This window comes from Lolium rigidum, chromosome 6, assembly GCF_022539505.1.
Source record: "Lolium rigidum isolate FL_2022 chromosome 6, APGP_CSIRO_Lrig_0.1, whole genome shotgun sequence".
NCBI lineage: Eukaryota > Viridiplantae > Streptophyta > Magnoliopsida > Poales > Poaceae > Lolium > Lolium rigidum.
Window position 1 is genome coordinate 57,393,241 of NC_061513.1, and position 23,258 is coordinate 57,416,498.

General features: G+C 48.0%; 1 pseudogene; it reads left to right on the forward strand.

Moving 5' to 3' along the window:
- Positions 1–7,534: 7,534 nt before the first annotated feature.
- LOC124659396 lies at positions 7,535–8,619 on the forward strand (annotated as a pseudogene).
- Positions 8,620–23,258: the final 14,639 nt, after the last annotated feature.

The window sequence follows — 23,258 nt, forward strand, 5'->3', positions numbered from 1 at the left end:
AATCGAAAAAAGGGTCCGTATTTCCTGTACTACCTGAAGATAGTACTCTGAAATCCATGTTCTACGTTGCAGTGTTGTTTTATTGCTACTGTTCGATGTACTATTTTCATGCTTACTTGGATGCATCGTGTACATCTTTATTTGGATGCATCGTGTACATCTTTACTTGGATGCATCGTTTACATCTTTCCTTGATTTATGATATAATGTTTGCACTGTCTTTACTCATCAGATAAGACATGAGCCTTCTTTTTGCTTGTTTCGGGTGTCAGTTCAGGTGGAAAAAGGCATGACGATGGGTGGCCTGGACAGTCTAGCTACATGATGCCATATCAGATATATCATTCCCAGTCTTGGTTCGCTTAAGGAGTGTAGCTACATGATGCCATCCCATTCTCAAATATAGTATCGTTGCCAATCTTGCTAGCCTTAAGAATTACTAGTGAAATTTTGTAATATTATTACTTTTATTCGGAGCATGCTATCAACTTTTGTGGAATTTGTTTCCTGTTAGAACTGCTACGTAGTTGGATGGTGTCTTCTCATCAGTTCGATGATTCTATTACACGCATTTTTTAGATAAAAGGCTAAGAAGCCTGACTTTAAATTAATAAAGCCAGCACGGTCAAATGATACAAAGCGTTGAGGAAAACCTCTTACAGCGCAGATCCAGGATCAAGCTAAAACAAAAACTTGAGCACAACTACTAGGCCGAGCACGAAGACTCGACCGCACAGAACACCACAACAGAAGGAACAAGCTTGGTAAAGAACATGAGCACATGAGAAGGAAGGACAGAGCCTTGCAAAGACGCCGAGAACGGAAGAGGGGAAGCCCAACATCACAATGCCGTGCGGAGGTTGCCAGCCATGGCCACGGTCCGACCCCAAGTCCGGAAACCGGTGGTAACGGCGTCTTCAGACATGCCTACGTGGGGATGAACCCCAGCCCACCGCAACACCGACAACAGCGGAGAACTGCATCCCACCGACCGTGGCTGCGTCGCTCGGCGAACATAGCACCAAGGTGGACGACGCCTCCATGGGCCGAACTGGCCTCCCACGAAGCACATGAGCAAGGAAGCCACTACAACATCTCTTCGACTGCATAGAAGGCACCAACTTTGCCGCTGAAGCGGGTATGGCAAAGACAAGACCGTTGCTCCAAGGCAGTGCCTCCAACGAGGTTACGACGCAGCAGCGCCGCCACCGCCTGGTCCGGAGACCAGGGTTTTCACCCAGAGCAATGACTTGGGGCGGTGAGGTGGAGCCACGGTACCGCCCACAAGAGGGGAAACGGCACCCATGGGCGTCGCCGATACCAGAACTGACATCGTCAGCCTGAGCTTTCGCTCGGCCACAACACCCAGCAACCCCGAGTAGAGGAACTAGCTCCAGCCCACACCGCGAGGATGAGAGACACCATGACTGCCACAACGCCTCCAGATTTGGATCTGGTCGAGGAACGGCGCCCGTGCCGGACCTCACCAGGGGCTCCCGATGTCGTCCTCACGGCCAAGGAGCGCGACCAACATCGCCGCCACGAGGCTCGCCGCAGAGCCGCTCGTGCGTCCACCAACCTGAGCCGCCACTCTGGCTTCCAAACTCCCCCAAACCGGCAAGCCAAAGAAACACAGCCACACCAAACCGGGAAACACACCGGCCAGCACACCTAACACCCGCAGCTCAACGAAAAAACACGGCTTGGCCATCAGATCCCCAGATCTAGCCGGCCAGATGCGCATGCAACGCGGGAAGACGACCACAAGGAGCTTGCAGAGGAGAAGCTAGGACATGGAAGAGCAAAGGAGGCCACACCCGATGGAGCACCGCGCCGGCGACTGGTGCCTGGAGCCCCTGTCCCGCCTACAGCCACTCCCTCCCAGATCCGCTGCAAAAGGTCACCCTGACCAACTTCACCATGGCCAGCACCTGCGGCGTGAAGCTTGGAGATATCTCCGCTTGGGAGAAGGCGGAGGTCGAGGATGGCCGGAGCTGCAGTCCATGGCCAGGCATAGCTCCGCATGTGCATGCCGAGGACGGGCGCGCCGGCCGCCGAAACGAGCGCAGCACTTGGAGGTCGCGGACTTGCCCGCCGACAGTCTCAGGCGGCAGCGAGGCAGGGACGTGGGGGGCGGCGGGGGTGGGTAGGGTTAGGGGCCGCCCGAGTCGCCCCAACCTAGGAGAGACGCGAGTGGGGAGGAGCTATCATTCTATCACACGCTCATTGACTTAATTCAGATTGATCATTCCAAGTTACAAATGTGGGTTTTTTTTTTAGTTTCCGGCCGTACTTTGCCAAGTAAAAGTTTGATAATTTAGCATGTGTTTGGTTTTACCATACTTTAGCATAGCCATATTTTATTATCCATATGGCGCATTGTCGTAGATTGAAATTTTGGGCACATTTTGTCGCTCAATTTTTTAGCCACACTTGCTAAAGTTAGGCTTACCAAATTATGTCTGAAACAAAATGAAAATGCAGATTTTTTCGATCGCCAACTATAAATTTTTAGGAAAGAAACTACCGGCCTCTGCATCAATGCACCCAACTTGTTTTATTATTTTATTCAAAAGCCTTATAATATAACATATTGATTAACTCAAAAACACATTCTTAGCGGCAAGTATCGCTACACCTATAAATTTTATGATGGGGTTGCCATGTCGGTTCGTTCTCTGATCTCACATCTACGTATATCATCTAGAATAGGATAAACCAGAAAACAAAGCGCACCGCATGTGCATGCTCAGAAGTCATCACTGGCGGCTTCTGCGGATCAATCTTCAGGACATGTGTCAACGTATTGATCTTGCTAGGCCTGACATCGACGCTAACACAACAACAAACAACACCATCACTCTACGCGCGTCCATCATCACGTGTTTAGACCCCTCCGCATCACGCCGCCGAAACTCACAGTTTTCACGCGGAAGAAACCATGCCGTTTCGAAAACGATGCCACCAAATGGGAGAACGATATCTTGCGCCACCATCTTTCAATCCGGGAGACCTAAACTTGGGTTGCCCCAAAGAAGCCCTAGCAAGGGGACAATGACTACATCGGCTCGATTCACAGTAGGACCAGGATGCAGCTCCCATAAACGGCACCTCACTAAAGTATGCGGTGCCAACAACATCATCATTGTCGGTTCCAGCCAAAGCCGGAACAAGGTTCTCATCCGGGAGCCGGCTGAAGTCACCGGCTGTGCTCTCACCAACACTGTCTTCATCCCACAAGCCTAGCACCGCCAAGGACCTCCCAGCAAGGTCACCGATCGACGTCACGGCCGAGGCGACAGCATGACACCTCCATGGAACGTCGCGCCGCCACAGCCGATTATGGGCCTCCGCCCCGGGATCCAGGCTCTACCTCTGTGAGGACGGCCAGATTATTTAGACACACACAATTTGGGTTTGTACATTTCAGAATTTTCTAAAGAATTCTGCACATACTATTGAGAGCCTTGGCCCGGCACATTTAGGTTGACCTCCTGCTGGATCGTGAAGCATCTCAATAAAAAAACGAAATCAGACAACTGTTCATCCCGTGAAAAGAAGATTGACTTGCAAACCCAAGTTAGGGCACGTACAATGGGGTGGCCTTAGCATTTCCTTATGGTTGCCACGTAGGATTTTTGCTTAGTTGACGGAGAGAGAATAAAGAAAAAGAATGCTGCCTTCCCTTAGCTAAGGGGTGATCTCTTATATGAAATAAGAGAAGACGTTTGCCGGCTCTCCTTTCCTCCCCTCTCCCTCTCTCCTCCTTCCGTCTCTGAAAGTCTCCCCTGTCGGCCGGGTCGATCCCGAGCCTTCTCCATCGGCTCAGCCGGCCGGAGATGGCGAAGAAGAGGCGCCGGAGTAGATCTTAGGTGTAGATGTAGGGTTTTTGGCTTTTTGCCGGTTTTTAGGAGTAGGGCATCTGGATCTCTAGCCAGGATCTGGAGCTTCTGGTGGTGGGTCGGCGGCGGCAAGCTCCAACGGCGGGAGCAACTGCGGTGGGCTTTCTACTCCAGCATCTCCTTCAATAAAGGGCCTTGTAGATGTTTCTTTCTTTGCAGGTGTTCGGTGACTGCCATGCTCCTCCTGGCTGGCCGTGGCGGCAGGGGGGAGAAGCACGACGGTGAAGATTACAACAAGATCTGTTCCCCGGCCGGCCATGGTGGCGAGGGGGAACTGCCTTGCTGTCTCCTGTGAAGAGTGGGACGAGTAGGGCTTGCTGGTGCCATCTGCTCAAGGGCTGCACAACCAATTACTTTCTCTGTCCGGCCATGGAGGCGAGGGGAGAAGAAGGGGCGATGCGGAGCTTCCGAACAGGCGGCGCCAGCTCTATCTCCGGTGGTTCTTCTACAAGCGCAAACACGCAGCTGGCACCATGGCCGCTGTGATCTGCAGCCGACACGACGGCTGTTACTGTACCTCCAAGACGGAGGCCTCTCCCTGTCCCTGTTGGAGCTCGACGCCTCCTCGCAGCCAAGTGATTCGTTCCCGTCGACGTGGAGGTTGCCAGCGGGGGTGGGTTCTCGCCGGACGGAAGAGTTCGAGCAGCTTCTCTCCATTCCTTGGTGGTGACGTTTCGAGGATGCCGGCGAGCGACGACGGTGGAGCTCTAGGACCTGATTGCTTTTCCACCTTTTGTTCTGGGGTGTGCTTTGTAAAGTTGGAGGCCTTATCTTAAAATACTAGTTTCTTTAGGGCGAGTATTGTAAAGGGCCTGTATGCAATTTGTACCCGTCACATGTTACTCTAATAAAATACCACCTTCTGTTTCAAAAAAAAGAAGAGAAGACTATTTTCTCCATTGTACCATTTGTCTTCGCTTAGCAATTCAATTTCTCTCTAAAATTTAATTGATTCTTATTTATTGGTAGAGATAACAATAATTTGAAACTAATGTAACTAAAGACGGAGTTTGTATTGCTGTCGGTACCAATCACCAACTATGACACTTCATTTGTTTGTTACACACACAAAAGTTGAATTAGTATCGTAGTACTGTACCTTCTATTATTCCCTGTGGCATTTCCCCCCTCCCAAGCTCTAACACCGCTATAGTAGCGTTGAGAGTCTCTTCTCCCTGGTCGGGCCGCCGACAGCCTCTCCACCGGACTAGCTGGCCGGAGTAGGTTTAGGTTGGGCGCCGGAGTAGTTTTAGGGCCTAGATCTTCGGTTTATCTTGTTGTTTCGGCCGCTGCTAGTGTTTTGGAAGTGCTGCCCGTAGTGGAGGCGGAGCTCCGGATCCAGGTCGTCGGATCCATGGTGCTCCTAGGGCTGCTGTGAATCTTGCCAGTGCTTCTCTGGTTGAAGCCTGGTGTGGGATGCGGCTCCACCGCCTCCAAGAATAAGAAGGTGACCTCAAGATCTACTCTCCTAGGAATCTGCTGCATGTTGGATGTCCTCTCGGCCGGCCGTGGTGGCATGGGAGAGCTGATTCCTCCTGCATTAAGGCTTCTTGCTTCTTCCCCTCCTGGCCGGCCGTGGTGGCGAGGAGGTGGTGGGGGAGGAGGGGCCGTTTTTGGATCCAGAACGGAGATCTTGCCCCTCCTGCTGTTGTTGCGCCGGATTGAGCATCCACCTGCTGCTGTCTTCCTTGGCCTGCCATGGTGGTGAGGAAGGATTTGACAACCTTGTGGTTACTCTTGAGGCTCTGCATCGGCATCTGCCTGTTGGGTGCTACAGATCGTTTCTGATCCTCTGTGCGGAATACATGGCGTCCATGATTGGCGCTATGATCCTTGGCCAAAATGGCGGCCCGAGCTCAACCTCCATCGTGGAGGCCTCTCTCTCTCTTCTGCTACGGAAGCTCGACGGCGCCAGGCTACCAAGTGGTCTCATCCCCGGTGGCTTGACGATGGCCGTTGGCGGAAGATTTGCGCCGGAAAGGAGCCTTCGAGCTGCTTGCTCTCGTTTCTCGGCGGCGATGCCTGGAGGACGTCGGCGGATGGTGGCGGAGACACCCTGGTCCTTGATTGCATTTTCGAAGATCTTTGTAGGGTGTTTTCTGTAAAGTGCAAGCCCCTTTCTTCAAATATTAGGTTTTTTGTGTAAGTGTTGTATAAGAGGTTTTCTGTAAAATCTTATACCTGCCACTTTAATGGATGATTATCTGGGGTCTTCTAGGGGAGCACCTATCTCCCACTTTAAGCGGGAGCGAAACTACCGTTCCGCTCGAAGCGACCACTTCGTGGGCCGTCTGGGCGTGGCCCAACAAAAGGTACTGTCTCTTTTTTCGTGTTCTTGTCGTTTTTATATTTTCTATTTTTTTTGTTCAGACAAATACCAGATCTGACTGTTTTCGAAAAATAAGAATATTTTGAAAATTTCGTTTTCTTAAAAAGTGAACAGTTTTAGAATAGAACATTTTTTGCAGTTGAACATTTTTTAGAATTGAACAAATTTCAAAGTGAACACTTTTTAAAACTGATCATTTTTAAAATCTTTTTTTTTCAAATTGAACATTTTTTAAAACTGAACATTTTCAAAATCTAAGCAAATTTCAATTTTGAACAAATTTAGATTTGAATAATTTTAAATTTTGAAAATTCATATAATATAAAAAATCTTATTGGAACAAATTTCAAAATTAAACAAATTTTGAATTTGAACAAATTTATAATATAAACATTTTTAAGTCATAAAAGACAAATCTGGACAAAATTTGAAATTAGCAAACCAATGCAGCAAAAACAAAGAAAAGCCCATCAAAAACCGGAAAAACCTAAGAAAACCAGAAAAACCAGAAAACAAAGGGAAAAACCATACCTGCTAGGCGCTAATGGGCCGGCCCACACCGTCCGTCCCTTGAGCGGGAGCGAATCGCTCCCGCATTGGGCGGTGAATAGGGATCGCCGTCTTCTAGACCCCTCTCTGTGTTAAAAAAAAATAGAATTCAGTCACGCTCCCAGATTGACGCATGTCATTAATTTGCAGAAGTGGTTCAGCCATCTTCATGTTGTGGTTGCGGGTTAATCGGTCACATATTCGTATCCTTGTACACATTTTAATCAAAAAATAAAATAAACTCTGTTCGTCTCCCTTGACAAGGTAGTACTCCCCCAGTTCAAGCTCACGAAGAGACGACTTAGACGAAATGAGCCGCAGCTTTTCTTTCTAACTCAGCCCCGCGTGAACGAACTCCATAATCATGCCGTTCCAAGCAACATAATTTGTCCGTGTCCTGATTGAGACCGGCCGGCTCGCTAGTTTTCACGTTAAAGTTGTTAGTACACGCGTGTTTGTAGCTTTGGTAGCATTGTATTTAGTGTCCGTTTAGGATCCGTTGTGGTCTTGCCTGTTCGTGCGTATATATACATTGCTACCTGGCAGGTTGTTGGCAAACATCGACGAAAGCAACAAGGAAACAGAAAAGCCGCTGGTGGTCTACCGATCGTGAACTCTGGCGACAGGTGCAGGACCATCGACAGAGTTTCCGAAACTCGGAGGCAGGAGCAAGGAAGACGAGCGCAGCAGTACTCTCACCCTCTAGCAGCGTGCTCCAGATCAGGTTCCAGTTATATTCTGCCCGCCATCTACCATGACACTGACCGGCGTATCTATCGTCCGCTACGGCAAGGCCGCCGGCCACGCCACCAACGCCTCCGCGACCAGCGGGTACCACCTGCTCGTGGTTAGCGGCTACCGGCTGTCTAAAGCAACTACACCTAATGGTACCAAGATGACCTCTCCCCCTTTCATGGTAGGAGGTCATCGTTGGTGCGTATGCTACTATCCTAACGGCAGTGGCGTGGAGTCTGCCGGCCATATATATCCCTCTTTCTTCACCTTGCCGATGAAGATGTTAAAAAGGATTTGAAGGTGCGGTTTAAATTTAGCTTCGTCGGCATGCTCGAGAGGCAAAAGTCGACATATACTCGTGCCACCAAGCCACGAAGCTTCAATTGTCTTACGCCTTGCTGCGGTTACGCGAAATTCGTCAGCACAGACTCACTAGAGAAATCGGACCATCTAAAGGATGACTCTTTCGTTATCAGATGTGACATCGCCATTGTCACCACGAGCGATCTATTCATTGAGGTGCCACCTTCTAGCATACAACAACATATGGCCGAGCTATTGCAGTCCAAGGAGGGTGCTGACGTGACATTCAAGGTTGGAAGCCAGACGTTTGTAGCCCACCGGTGCGTGCTCGCAGCCCGCTCCGTGGTCTTCAAGGCAGAACTCTTTGGCCCAATGAAGGAGGGCACAACAACATCTGTCATCCATATTGAACAGATGGAAGCAAATGTGTTTAGCGCTTTGCTTAGCTTTATTTACACCGACTCGCTTCCCAAGATGGAGATAGACATGGTGGAGGAGGAAGGAGAAACCAAAGAATCACTTTGGCTGCAAGACTTGCTTGCCGCGGCAGATAGATACGATCTCCAAAGGCTCAAAGTACTATGCGAAGAGAAGCTGTGCGATCACATAGATGTGCACTCAGTCATGACTATTCTTGCTCTAGCTGACCGGCACAAATGTCACGGACTGACAGAGGTATGCCTCGAGTTCCTCAAGACTCATGGTAATTTGGGAGAGATAACGGCAACTGACACCTTGGACTACATATCTATAACTCGCCCCTCTCTTATGAAGGAGCTCATTCCTAGCTGTGCTTCCTAAAATCGATAAGAACGGTTTGTTATTATTCCTTAAGCATTTCTTAAAAAAAACTACATTGGAGTTATGACCCTATGTTGCAGCATCGTGGCACAGTTTGATGTGCGCCTTCATGTTGTGTGTGCGGGAAGAGCATTTTAGTTGGATGTGTCGTATGCGGTTTCCCTAGATTTATGCATCCTGTCATGTGTTGAACTGTTTCTTGAATCTTCTTGCCTTTCCTTCTTTCGGGCGGCAGCCCAGCAGGAAGCAAAACAATCATGCCCCTCCGCTCTCAAAGATACTGTTTATGTTTTTTTTTTCTCTCTCCCTATTTAAACATGTAGCCGAGAAGTTAGTATTTGATTTTAATGTGTATGAGGAATTTTGGGTCGCATCCAGGCTAATTCACTCTCTTAGTTTTATACGATCTAAGGGCTAATACAGACAGTTACTCACTCTGTCAAAAAATATTTGGATTTCTAGATTTTGTTCTCAATCAAACTTTTTTTTAGAAAAATTGACCAACTTTATTTATAGAAGTAGCAACATATATGACGTTAAATTGATATATTACAAAACTACATTTCTAGAGGGAACTTAGTGTCATAAATGCTATTAATTTCTTACATAATTGGCCCATTATTTTGAAGTTTGATTTAAGGCAAAAGTTGTTTTTTTTTTCTCGAAATGGGGGAAATATCGCACCAGCTTCTGCATCCAAAGGATGCACACGGCTTTTTATTAGATTATTCACGAACCTTACAAGAAACAATACAAAAGATCAAACTCGAAGCAACCTTAATATACCTACAGTGGGATGAAGAGGGTGACAATACACTAACTCACATCATCCAAAACTAAATGCCTTCCCAAACCGTCCAATAGCAGGTGAGAAAAACATCCAGTCAAGCAGACTCTCAGCGCACGTCAACACACACGCCATAGGAGTTGCTCCCGCCGTCTTCCTCGACTCCATCTTCAAGAGAGATCATCGCATTAACCTTGCAAGACCTGCCGTCGATGCCACCATGACGCTAGACGGCTCCACCCTCCTGCACGTATACATCATCCCGCATCTGTCGTCGATACCCTACAGCACCATGCCACTGAGACTCAACGCCAACAAAGTGGTAGATGAACACCACTCCACCGAAAACCGCCAACATCCAGCAGCTGCTCCAAAAACGATGCCCCAAGCGGTAGAACGACGCAGGGCGCGCCGCCATCGTCCGATCCGGAAGACCCGGACCTAGGGTTTCCCCCGGAGCAGCACGAGTGACAAACCGCAGACTGCGTCGACGATGCCTTCAAGAAGGTAGCGGCGTGACACGTCGCCATCGTCCGCCAACCGAGGTCGGAACACGGTTTTCACCGGCAGCCGCGCATCCCCAACTCGCCGAGTGTAGTGCCAAGACGGGCAAAGATGACGCCTTCGACAAGGTAACGACGTCGACCGACGCCGCCATCATCCGCCAAGACAGAGGTCAAGGCTCAGTTTTCACCGGCCGCCATGACACCCCAGACTAGATCACCATCGCCGGAGACCTGTGCGAGATCCCATGATCACCCACACAGGACTACCAGCCTGGCCGACCACCTCCGACGAAAAAGAAGGCCGCCTCCACCGTCGAACCCGAGGCTGCTGCCCCGGGCATCCTCGTACCGCGGGAGAATCCCAAGGTCACCCCCTCGCACCGGCGAGAAGTGGAGGGGATGGCGATCCCACCACCAGCCGCCACCGGCGTGCCGCCGCCGGGAGGCGGGGAGGCCGCAGCACAGAGGCCACCGTCGCCCCTCCATCCTCCGACCACCGCCGCCCCGCCATCACACGGGAGGCCGGAAGTCCACCGCCGCCGCCCCCCCATCGGGAGGCAGGAAGCCGCCGCCGCTGCATCGAGAGGAGGACCCAGCCGCCGTCCCCGCCGCGCCATGAGGGAAGCCCACCGCCGCCGCCACGCCCCGCGGCCTTTGCCCGGCGGCACCGCCGGCGGCGGCGGCGGGAGGAGCTAGGGTTTCTGGGGTGCGGGACGGGAGGGTGCGGGACGGGAGGTGCTGACCACTTGAGGTGTCGGCAAAAGTTGTGAGTGCACTACTTATTCTCGGAGGGAGGGAGTACCTCTTAGTTATACACTGTTTATTATGCATATGGAAATTACTGTAATTTAGGTGTTAATTTGGGGTTTCCATCAGACATACTTGTTTTTTTTTTTTTCCTTTTTGAGGGTCCATGAGTTTTTAGAGGGCCCCCGTGTTACATGTGATGGACTAAATACCAGAAGAAGTAGGAGTATTACCGTGTATCGGCTACGCTTAAATGCAGCAAACCTGAAAGCTGATTGTACTTGCCCTAGCGGACTAATATAAGCAAAACGTTGGAGCGACTTTACTGTGTTTTCATGCCAAAACTGCGACCGTCTCCTAACCTTTCTGGAGTACAGTAGAATGATACTAAGAAGGAAGATGATAACAATTAAGAACATCATTTTGGAAGTATCGACAGTTAAACGCTTCACCTTTATAGTTTCCCAGATTCTAAAAGATTCCCATGTTATGAAATAACTATAGAGCACTTCGTTTACTTCTCAATGAAAGAAGAGAGAAAAGAGTATTCCTCCAATTCAAATTACTATTGTGTCCAGCCACCCACAGCTCACACTGGTGGACAAAATGGTGGGTACCAGTACCGTATCAATCACTAGCGCTTGGCCGTTCCGGCTACCGAAACTGCCAGCTCGATCACTCTATAGTTTTCCCGTTTCTTTTTTTTCGAGAATGGTGTATCAATCATATAAAGAAAGGTTAAAGACGGTCGGTACAACGCTAAGAAGGCTACAACTCTACTCCATGAAACACCTCCAAGGAAGCTACACCACAACTCTACTCCACGATACAACACCAAGCAGCAAACCACAAACCCACTCCAAACCCGATGATAAACGACTCACCTTGCTCACATCCCACCACGTACGAATGGTGAGAAGAGGAGCACATGACTTCAGACCAGCGTCACGAGCAAGACACACCGTAGCACAACCTCGACTCCAAAGCAACAGGATCCTGGCGGACTCGGGAAGACGCCAAACAAGATGCGTCACCATGCCGTACATTGCGCCTCGGAAGCAGAAGCCCAGGGTTGCAGCCAACACCGGTAGCCCATCAAAGCCTCAGACTCCAATTGTCGCATCGGTCACTCCCCGTGTAGCCTAGACAACGTCTTCAAGAAGATGACGACACCGTGGTGCCGTCGTCGCCTGGTCCGGTCACCGGACCTAGGGTTTCCCCGGCATCCGAGGGGAGGCATGGTGAAGGCCAAGAACACGCCTCCAAGAAGGAAATGATGCCCACAGGCGTCATCGTGTTCAGCTGGTCACCGTTGAGCAGGGCTTTCACCCCGACCAAACACCATGATCACGAAGATGCCACAACTTGATTGGAGATGCAAGGCAAAGATGAAAGCCACCGGCCTGAGCCACAACCGCCGAGAGGAGAGGAACACCGATATAGGAGATGGGCGCAGACCACCACTGGCACCACCACCGCCAAGCCCGCCGCGGCCGGCACCACCTCGGTGCCACGCAAACAACGCCGCCAAGCGCCACCACGCCCCTACAACGACAATGGCATCAGGTTGACGAGCCCGCATAGGTCCAAGGCTCTGGCCACCTAGATCTGACGGCACCTCCACATGGGCCACACCTTCGGGCAGGGGAGCCCCTCTTACACCGTCGCCACGCCGCGGCCGCCGGAACCACCACGACTCCATGTCGCTGCCGCTGTTAGAGCAGGGGTCATCGTCCGGGGGTAAAAGCCCGGGCGGAGACTGCCGGCGGCGGCGAGGGGAAGGGGGGGATGGTGCGAAGAGGAGGTTGGGCGGCGCGGGGTGGGGAGAGGAGGTGGTTTCGCGAGCGAGGGTTCTCGCGGTAACCTGTATGGCAGCAAGCTTTCATAGTTTTCCCGTTTGGTGCTCACATCAGCTTGAATGTAGTACGTACTTCTTCTATCCCGTTTGGGCGCATACCTATACAATTCTTCGCCCGTTCCATCCATGCATGGCTCGACGTACGCCATGCATGTGGTGGTTTTGCCAGTTACAGCCCCGCTGGAATCTAGGAGGGGAAGCACGACCGGGGAATCCCGTCCGGCCGGAGCCTCGCGTCGGAATCCATGGATCCACGATCGTCGGTGAAGTCATCCTGCTACCAACCAGCAACAACCACATACATCCGTCTCATCATCGTCGTCGCCGATCCAACGTTCTTCTTCCCCGTCAAAACGCATCGGATCGGCGATGAGACCAGCTCGTCCTCGTTGTCCATCCTCCAGATATCCGCGTTTAAAACATGATGGCGGAGGGAGCAAACGTTGACCTTACGTACCAACAACGGAATAGTATGAGGATGGGGACTTGTTTCACCAATCATCGCTGCTTCAGGTGCCACGCCACGCTAGTACCATTACACGAAACTTCCATGGCGGTAATAATCTTGGTGAGCTCTACCGGCACATGCATGCAATGATGTCAAAAGCACCGGCAATGTAAACCAAGATTATTTGGTGGCACTGAGTAGTCTTAAGAAACTATCCGTGTCCACGTCCAACTTACCTGCAAGAAACTCCTTTCGTGTGGCTTGACAAAAGGTGACAAGTTTACAAGCGGTAGTAGACAAAAAGTGAAAGAAGGTTCCAATGATGATTATTCAATCCAAGTGTGAAACGAAAATGGCCATCTGGTTCCTAGTGACACACTCAATGATGTGCATTATAAGCATGGAGGAAGGGTTACGTGTACCACTTACTCTAGAGTACGTGTAGAAATAATTTCTTTGATTCAAACATTTTATGTCATCAGCCCCAAGTTATTTTCATCAAGTTTTTTTTTGTTGATTATCTTAAGTGGCACATCCACCTGCCCTTGAAAACTTTCAACCCACCTAGTTTGGTAGGCTAACTTCCCACCGTGGCATCACAAAGTCACTTCGTGAATAAAAGAAATGGCCAACTATATTCTCTCCATCCTTTAATATGTAGTACCTCAATTTCAACGAATAAGGCATATATTTTTTAAAAACCAAACTACATAAATCGGACCAAATTTTTATTAAAAAATATTATATGTACAATCGAAACTCAATACCATCAGATTCATCATAAAATATATTTTCATTTGACATCTACATGATATCGTTGGTCTTGATAGTTTTTTATAAAATTTTGGTCAAATTTTACTTAGCTTGATTTTTCCAAAAAATATAGGCTTTATTCAATGAAACAGAGGAAGTATATTTCTAGCTCTTGCCCCGAAGGTAAATACTTTAAAGTTTGACATATTATCTGAGAAAAAGTAACAACCTGTACGTCGCCAATTTAATCACTAGATCCGTCTTTAAATGTAGTTTCATATTTCATATATTTTAAAGTTTGGACAACTTTGAGTATGTTGCTATTTTTTGTCAATAAAATTGGTCATCGTTTTATTTTTTTGACTTAGGACAATAGTTGGAAGTACGCTTAGGAAATGTTTAATGGAGGACGCATATTCAGACGCTTACGGAGAATAAAATAATGGTAATTAAATCAAAACATATTTAAGCGCCTGCCTGCTCAACGCGAGGCGCTTATCAAGGAGACAAGGACGCAAAACTGCCCAGCTACTCATGCTCGCTGGCTTTCGCGCTTGACGTTGTACACATGAAAAAAAGCTAAGCGGCCGGCGCGTATTGTGCGTCGATGTAGCGCGGGCGCGAGGATTAGAAGCCGAAACTGCTGATTGCCTAGGATATTGACCCTGACGCCTACGGTTAGCGCCGCCCATTGTAGATGCCCTTCGAACGCCCACAATGCGGCGCCTGAAAGCCGCCTCTAGGATCAAAATCTCAGGCTATCGGGTAGTTGTGGCCTTCCGAGCGCCGGAAGCGAAACCTGTCGCCTGGTGCTAGTTGTGGCACGCGAGAGCATTTAATTAGCATCTCAAAGAGGAGCCTAGCATTGAGAGGGTGGGCGCGCTTCCTTACCTATTTTTTTTAGGAAACTGCTGGGCGTCCCCCGGGGGATCTGATTCCCCAGCCCCCGGGTCCCCAGCCGTCGGATCAACCATTTTGACGGTTAGATTTGCATGTAGCAAAAAAAATCTCCGGCAGCAAAAAATCACCCCGGCAGCAAATGATCGAAGCAAAAAACGGTTCGTTCAAAAAAGAAAATAAAAAGGCTGGGCTCGCCGGAGACCTCGCCGGAGACCACGTAGCAAACATATTACGCAGATGTAGCAAAACCGCAAATAAATTGTAGCAAATTTTTTTATTCATATGTTGTAAATCCTCTAAAACATCAACGGAGACATCGCCTGCAGCCGGCATCCGAGGTTGTAGCAACTCCGTCCGTCAAGGAAAGCAACGCCACAAGCTGCTAGTAGCAACCCCCTATGCCTATGGTAGCAAAAATCCACCCTTCGCCGGAAAACCGTAGCAAACCCAAACTCGTCGGAAAATCGTAGCATAATTTTGTACCAAAAGTAGCAAAAACAGTTTTAATAATTGTAGCAAAATAATATACTATTGTAGCATCGTGGCTTCGTAGCACTTTGAGGTAGCAAAAAAAAAACAATCCATCCTATCCTCTCCTCTGGCTCAGCACACACAAACGCACTTCCCCGCCGCCGCCGCCGCTACTGCTAGCTTCGCTTCAGGCCGCCCTCCACTGCCCGTCGATGAGGTTGCCTCTCGCGCCGGGATGCACCCTGTTCGCTCTGCGCCCGCCGGGAGGCACGCCGCAGCCTCCTCCTCCCGCTCGACCACTTCGCTCTGCGCCCGCCGCCGGCCCAGCCCGTCGTCGTCGCGCCGCCGGTCCAGCCCGTCGTCGTCGCGCCGCCGGTCCATCCCGTCGTCGTCGTGCCGCCGTCCAGCCCGTCGTCGTCGCGCCGCCGGTCCATCCCGTCGTCGTGGGGGACGGCCGACGACGAGGGCGCGGCCGCTGCAGGTGGAGGAGGCCCCGGGGAGCCGGCGGTTGCGAGCAGGGGCTTGGTGTGGAACCGACGAGGGCACAAGAGCAGCGGGGAGTCGGCCGGCGACGAGGGTGCCGTGGGCGCGACGCCGGGATTGGCGGCGACCGGCCATGCGGGGGTGGGGGGAGCACGGCCGATCCACCCAGGTCGCGAGCGGTGCAGTGAGTCGAGCGGATAAGGCGACTCTTTTCTGTGGACGGTGCGTTGGGTGGTTGTTTGGTGGGCCTGGGAGAGTGACGTCCGTCCGTAGGATGAAGAGGATCCAACGCTCGCGCGTCCGGAGGTTGCGAGCGAGCGCAGCCCCCGGCTGATTACAATCATTTTCCTTTTTTTTATATTTATTTTCATAACTTAAGCACCTAATTAGGCTTTCTTTCATTGTAGGTGCTCTTAGTGAAGGAGATATGCCCTAGAGGCAATAATAAAGTGGTTATTATTTATATCTTTATGTTTATGATAAATGTTTATATATCATGCTAGAATTGTATTAACCGAAACATTAGTACATGTGTGATATGTAGACAACAAGAAGTCCCTAGTATGCCTCTTAAACTAGCTTGTTGATTAATGGATGATTAGTTTCATAATCATGAACATTGGATGTTATTAATAACAAGGTTATATCATTATATGAATGATGTAATGGACACACCCAATTAAGCGTAGCATAAGATCTCGTCATTAAGTTATTTGCTATAAGCTTTCGATACATAGTTACCTAGTCCTTATGACCATGAGATCATGTAAATCACTTATACCGGAAAGGTACTTTGATTACACCAAACACCACTGCGTAAATGGGTGGCTATAAAGGTGGGATTAAGTATCCGGAAAGTATGAGTTGAGGCATATGGATCAATAGTGGGATTTGTCCATCCCGATGACGGATAGATATACTCTGGGCCCTCTCGGTGGAATGTCGTCTAATGTCTTGCAAGCATATGAATGAGTTCATAAGAGACCACATACCACGGTACGAGTAAAAGAGTACTTGTCGAGAGACGAGGTTGAACAAGGTATAGAGTGATACCAAAGATCAAACCTCGGACAAGTAAAATATCGCGAGACAAAGGGAATTGGTAATGTATGTGAATGGTTCATTCGATCACTAAAGTCATCGTTGAATATGTGGGAGCCATTATGGATCTCCGGATCCCGCTATTGGTTATTGGTCGGAGTGAGTACTCAACCATGTCCGCATAGTTCTCGAACCGTAGGGTGACACACTTAAAGTTGGATGTTGAAATGGTAGTTCTTGAATATGGAATGAAGTTGGAATATTTGTTCGGAGTCCCGGATGTGATCCCGGACATCACGAGGAGTCCCGGAATGGTCCGGAGAATAAGATTCATATATAGGATGTCATTTTATGTGAATAAAATGTCGCGGAAGGTTCTATGGAAGGTTCTAGAAGGTTCTAGAAAAGTCCGGAAGAAACCACCAAGGAAGGTGGAGTCCACAAGGGACTCCACTCCCCATGGCCGGCCAACCCTAGTGGGGAGGAGTCCCAAGTGGACTCCCCTTAGGGGCCGGCCACCCCCCCACATGGGAGGTGGGAATCCCACCTTTGGGTGGGAGTCCTAGTTGGGCTAGGATTGCCCCCTCCTATGGAAGGATTTGGTTCGGGTCTTATTCGAAGACTTGGACACCACCTCTTGGGGTTCCACCTATATAATGAGGGACAAGGGGGAGGGGGCCGGCCACCTCAAACACCACCAAGGTGGCCGCACCCCTATAGTGGCCGGCGCCCCCTCTCCCCAAACCCTAGCCGCCTCGCTCCTCCACTTCCCGCACGCTTAGCGAAGCTCCGCCGGACTTCTCCACCACCACCGACACCACGCCGTCGTGCCGTCGGATTCAAGAGGAGCTACTACTTCCGCTGCCCGCCGGAACGGGGAGGTGGACGTCGTCTTCATCAACAACCGAACGTGTGACCGAGTACGGAGGTGCTGCCCGTTCGTGGCGCCGGAACCGATCGTGATCAAGATCTTCTACGCGCTTTTGCAAGCGGCAAGTGAACGTCTACCGCAGCAACAAGAGCCTCATCTTGTAGGCTTTGGAATCTCTTCAAGGGTGAGACTCGATACCCCCTCGTTGCTACCGTCTTCTAGATTGCATCTTGGCTTGGATTGCGTGTTCGCGGTAGGAAAATTTTTGTTTTCTATGCTACGTTATCCTACAAGTGGTATCGAGCCGTGTCTATGCATAGATGGTTGCACGAGTAGAACACAATGGTTTGTGGGCGTTGATGCTCTTGTTATCTTTAGTTGAGTACTTTGCATCTTTATGGCATAGTGGGATGAAGCGGCTCGGACTAACTTTACATGACCGCGTTCATGAGACTTGTTCCTCGTTCGACATGCAACTTGTATTGCATAAGAGGCTTTGCGGGTGTCTCGTCTCTCCTACTATAGTAAAGATTCAATTTACTCTTCTATTGACAACATTAGTATCAACGTTGTGGTTCATGTTCGTAGGTAGATTAGATCTATATCGAAAAACCCTAAACCACGTAAAATATGCAAACCAAATTAGAGAGCGTCTAACTTGTTTTTGCAGTGGTTTGGTGATGTGATATGGCCATAATGTGATGATGAATATGTATGAGATGATCATTATTGTATTGTGGCAACCGGCAGGAGCCTTATGGTTGTCTTTAAATTTCATGTTGAGTAGTATTTCAAAGTAGTTGTAATAGTTGCTACATGGAGGACAATCATGAAGACGGCGCCATTGACCTTGGTGCTTCGCCGACGATGATGGAGATCATGCCCGAAGATGATGGAGATCATGTCCGTGCTTTGGAGATGAAGATCAAAGGCGCAAAGACAAAAGGGCCATATCATATCACATATGAACTGCATGTGATGTTAATCCTTTTATGCATCTTATTTTGCTTAGATCGCGACGGTAGCATTATAAGATGATCCCTCACTAAAATCTCAAGATAATAAAGTGTTCATCCTTAGTAGCACCGTTATCAAGTCTTGTCGTTTCGAAGCATCTCGTGATGATCGGGTGTGATAGATTCAATAAGTACATACAAACGGGTGCAAGACAGCTTTTGCACATGCGGATACTAAGGTGGCCTTGACGAGCCTAGCATGTACGGACATGGTCTCGGAACACATGATACCGAAAGGTAGAGCATGAATCATATGGTTGATATGATGAACACTTTGAGTGTTCGCCAAAGAAATCACACCTTTTCTCGTGATGATCGGGTTTTGGTGCGGTGGATTTGGTTCGTGTGATCACTAAGACAATGCGAGGGATATTGTTTTGAGTGGGAGTTCATCTAGATTTTTAATTATGTAGAATTAAAATTTGAACTCAATTTGTCATAAACTTAGTCTAAACTATTGCAAATATATGTTGTAGAGATGGCGTCCCCAATCAATTTTAACCAGTTCCTAGAGAAAGAAAAGCTTAAGAGCAACGGTAGCAACTTCACCGACCGGTTCCGTCATGTGAGGATCTTCCTCTCCGGCGGAAATCTGCAATATGTGCTTGATGCACCGCTAGGTGACCCTCCTGCAGTAAACCGAAACCGATGAAGTAAAAGCTGTTTACGCGACTCGGAAAACTCGGTACTCTCAAGTTCGAGTGTGCCATCTTATGCAGTCTCGGAATCCGATCTTCAAAAACGTTTTGAGCACCACGATCCTCATGAGTTGATGAAAGAGTTGAAGACTATTTTTGAGACTCATGCGGCCGTGGAATGCTATGAAGCATCGAAACAATTTTTCAGCCGTAGGATGGAAGAAGGCAGCTCCGTTAGTGAGCACATGCTCGCCATGACCGGGCATGCGAAGAAACTCGTGACTTGGGAATAGTGATTCCTAACAGATCGGGGATTAATCGTGTCCTTCAATCACCGCCACCAAGTTACAAGAACTTTGTGATGAACTACAATATGCAGTAACATGAACAAGGAGTTACTCGAACTCTTTGGCATGCTAAAAGCTGCTGAGATTGAGATCAAGAAAGAGCACCAAGTGTTGATGGTCAACAAGACCACCGAGCTTCAAGAAACAGGGCAAGTCTAAGGGAAAATTCAAGAAGGGTGGCAAGAAAGCTGCCACGCCTCCCGTGAAACCTAAGAACGGCCCTAAGCCCGATGCTCGAGTGCTATTATCGCAAGGAGAAGGGACACCGGAAGCGTAATTGCTCCAAGTATCCGGCTGATCCGAAGAGCGGCCTTGTCAAGAAGAAGAAAGAAGGTATATATGATATACATGTTATAGATGTTCATTTCACTCGGTTCTCGTTCTAGTACCTGGGTATTTGATACTGGTTCGGTTGCTCATATTTGTAACTCGAAACAGGAACTAAAGAATAAACGACAACGGCTGAAGGATGAAGTGACGATGCGCGTTGGAAACGGATCCAAGGTCAATGTGATCGCAAGTCGGCACACTTCCTCTACATCTACCTTCGGGATTAGTTTTAAGCCTAAATAATTGTTATTATGTACCTGCGTTGAGCATGAACATTATATCGGGATCTTGTTTAATGCAAGACGGTTATTCATTCAAGTCTGAGAACAATGGTTGTTCTATTTTTATGAATAATATCTTTTATGGTCGAGCACCACAAAAGAATGGCTTATTTCTGTTAGATCTCGATAGTAGTGATACGCATATACATAACATTGATGCTAAGCGAATTAAATTGAATGATAATTCTACTTATATGTGGCAATCGTCGTCTTGGTCATATTGGAGTGAAACGCATGAAGAAACTCCATACCGATGGATTACTAGAATCACTTGACTTTGAGTCACTTGATAGATGCGAAGCATGTCCGATGGGAAAAATGACTAAGACTCCATTTTCTCGGTATGATGGAGCGAGCTACTCGACTTATTGGAAATCATACATACCGATGTGTGCGGACCAATGAGCGTAGCATCGCGCGGTGGTTATCGTTATGTTCTAACCTTCACAGTATGATCCGAGTAGATATGGGTATATCTATTTCATGAAACATAAATCCGAAACTTTCGAGAAGTTTAAGGAATTCCAAAGTGAAGTAGAAAATCAACGTAACAAGAAGATTAAATTTCTACGATCTGATCGTGGAGGTGAATATCTGAGTTATGAGTTTGGCATGCATTTAAAGAAATGCGGAATACTTTCACAATTGACACCGCCGGGAACACCACAACGAAACGGTGTGTCCGAACGTCGTAATCGAACTCTCTTAGATATGGTTCGTTCTATGATATCTCTTACTCGATTTGCCGTTATCTTTTTGGAGTTATGCATTAGAGACAGCCGCATTCACTTTAAATAGAGCACCATCAAAATCCGTAGAAACGACACCGTATGAATTATGGTTTAATAAGAAACCTAAGTCAGTCGTTCCTGAAAGTTTGGGGTTGCGAAGCCTATGTAAAAAGGTTACAACCGGACAAGCTAGAACCCAAAGCGGAGAAATGCGTCTTCATAGGATACCCTAAGGAAACTATAGGGTACACTTTCTATCACAGATCCGAAGGCAAAATCTTTGTTGCTAAGAACGGAACCTTTCTTGAGAAAGAATTTCTCACTAAAGAAGTGACTCGGAAGAAAAGTAGAACTCGATGAGATTGATGAATCTATACTCGTTGGATCGAGTAGCGCAAGTACCGGAAGTTGTACTCGTACCGCCTACACCGGCAATGAGAGGAAGCAAATGATAATGATCATGAAACTTCGAACGAGGAAACTATCGAACCTCGCAGATCGACAAGGGAACGTACCACTCCCGATTGGTTTGATCCTTGTCTAAATGTCATGATTGTGGATAACAATGATGAGGACCCCGCGACGTATGAAGAAGCGATGATGAGCCCAGATTCCAACAAATGGCAAGAAGCCATGAAATCCGAAATGGGATCCATGTATGATAACAAAGTATGGACTTTGGTAGAATTACCCGAGAGCCGAAAGGTCTGTCGAGAATAAATGGATCTTCAAGAGAAAAACAGATGCCGATGGTAATATTACCGTCTATAAAGCTCGACTTGTCGCAAAGGGTTTCCGACAAATTCAAGGAGTTGACTACGATGAGACTTTCTCACCGGTAGCGAAGCTAAAATCTGTGAGGATTTTGTTAGCAATAGCTGCATTTTTCGATTATGAGATTTGGCGGATGGATGTCAAAACGGCGTTCCTTAATGGAGACATTGAGGAAGAGTTGTATATGGTACAACCCAAAGGTTTTGTCGATCCTAAAAATGCCGACAAAGTATGCAAACTTCAGCGTTCAATCTATGGACCGAAGCAAGCATCAAGAAGTTGGAACCGACGCTTTGATAAGGTGATCAAAGACTTCGGGTTTATACAAGTGTCATGGAGAGGCCTCGTATTTACAAGAAAGTGAGTGGGAGCTCCGTAGCATTCCCGATATTATATGTAGATGACATATTATTGATCGGGAATGATATAGAACTATTAAGCGATGTTAAGGGTTATTTGAATAATAGTTTTTCAATGAAAGACCTTGGTGAAGCATCATATATATTAGGCATCAAGATTTATAGAGATAGATCAAGACGCCTAATAGGGCTATCACGAGTACATATTCTGGACAAGATTCTAAAGAAATTTAGAATGGACGAAAGTAAGAAAGGGTTCTTACCTATGTTACTGTGCAAGGTATTGAGTAAGACTCAAGGACCGGCTACGGCAGAAGAAAGAGAAAGGATGAATAATATCCCCTATGCCTCGGCGATAGGATCTATCATGTATGCCATGCTATGTACTAGACCGGATATAGCACATGCCGTTAGTTTGACTAGCGGATATCAAAGTGATCCAGGAATGGAACACTCGGACAGCGGTCAAGAATATCCTGAAGTACTTGAAAAGAACTAAGGATATGTTTCTTTGTTATGGAGGTGACCAAGAGCTCGTTGTAAACGGTTACACCGATGCAAGTTGGAACACCGATCCCGATGACTCTAAGTCACAATCTGGGTACGTGTTTATATTGAATGGTGCTGCAAGTAAGTCGGGCAAGCTCGAAGCAGTGCACGGTGGCGAAGTCTTCAACGGAATCGAGTACATAGCGGCTTCGGAGGCTTCATCGAAGCGGTATGGATGAAGAGGTTCATTGTAGAGCTCGGTGTGGTTCCTAGTGCATTGGACCCATTAATCATTTACTCGTGATAACATGGGTGCCATCGCCAATGCACAAGAACCAAGGTCACACAAGAGGCTGAAGCATATCAAGCTGCGTTACCACTCGATTCGCGAGTACATCGAAGATGGAGAAGTAAAGATTTGCAAAGTACACACCGATCCGAATGTAGCGGATCCGTTGACTAAAGCTCTCCCTAGGGCAAAGCATGACCAACACCAGAATGCCATGGGTGTTAGGTATATTACTATGTAATCTAGATTATTGACTCTAGTGCAAGTGGGAGACTCAAGGAGATATGCCCTAGAGGCAATAATAAAGTGGTTATTATTTATATCTTTATGTTTATGATAAATGTTTATATATCATGCTAGAATTGTATTAACCGAAACATTAGTACATGTGTGATATGTAGACAACAAGAAGTCCCTAGTATGCCTCTTAAACTAGCTTGTTGATTAATGGATGATTAGTTTCATAATCATGAACATTGGATGTTATTAATAACAAGGTTATATCATTATATGAATGATG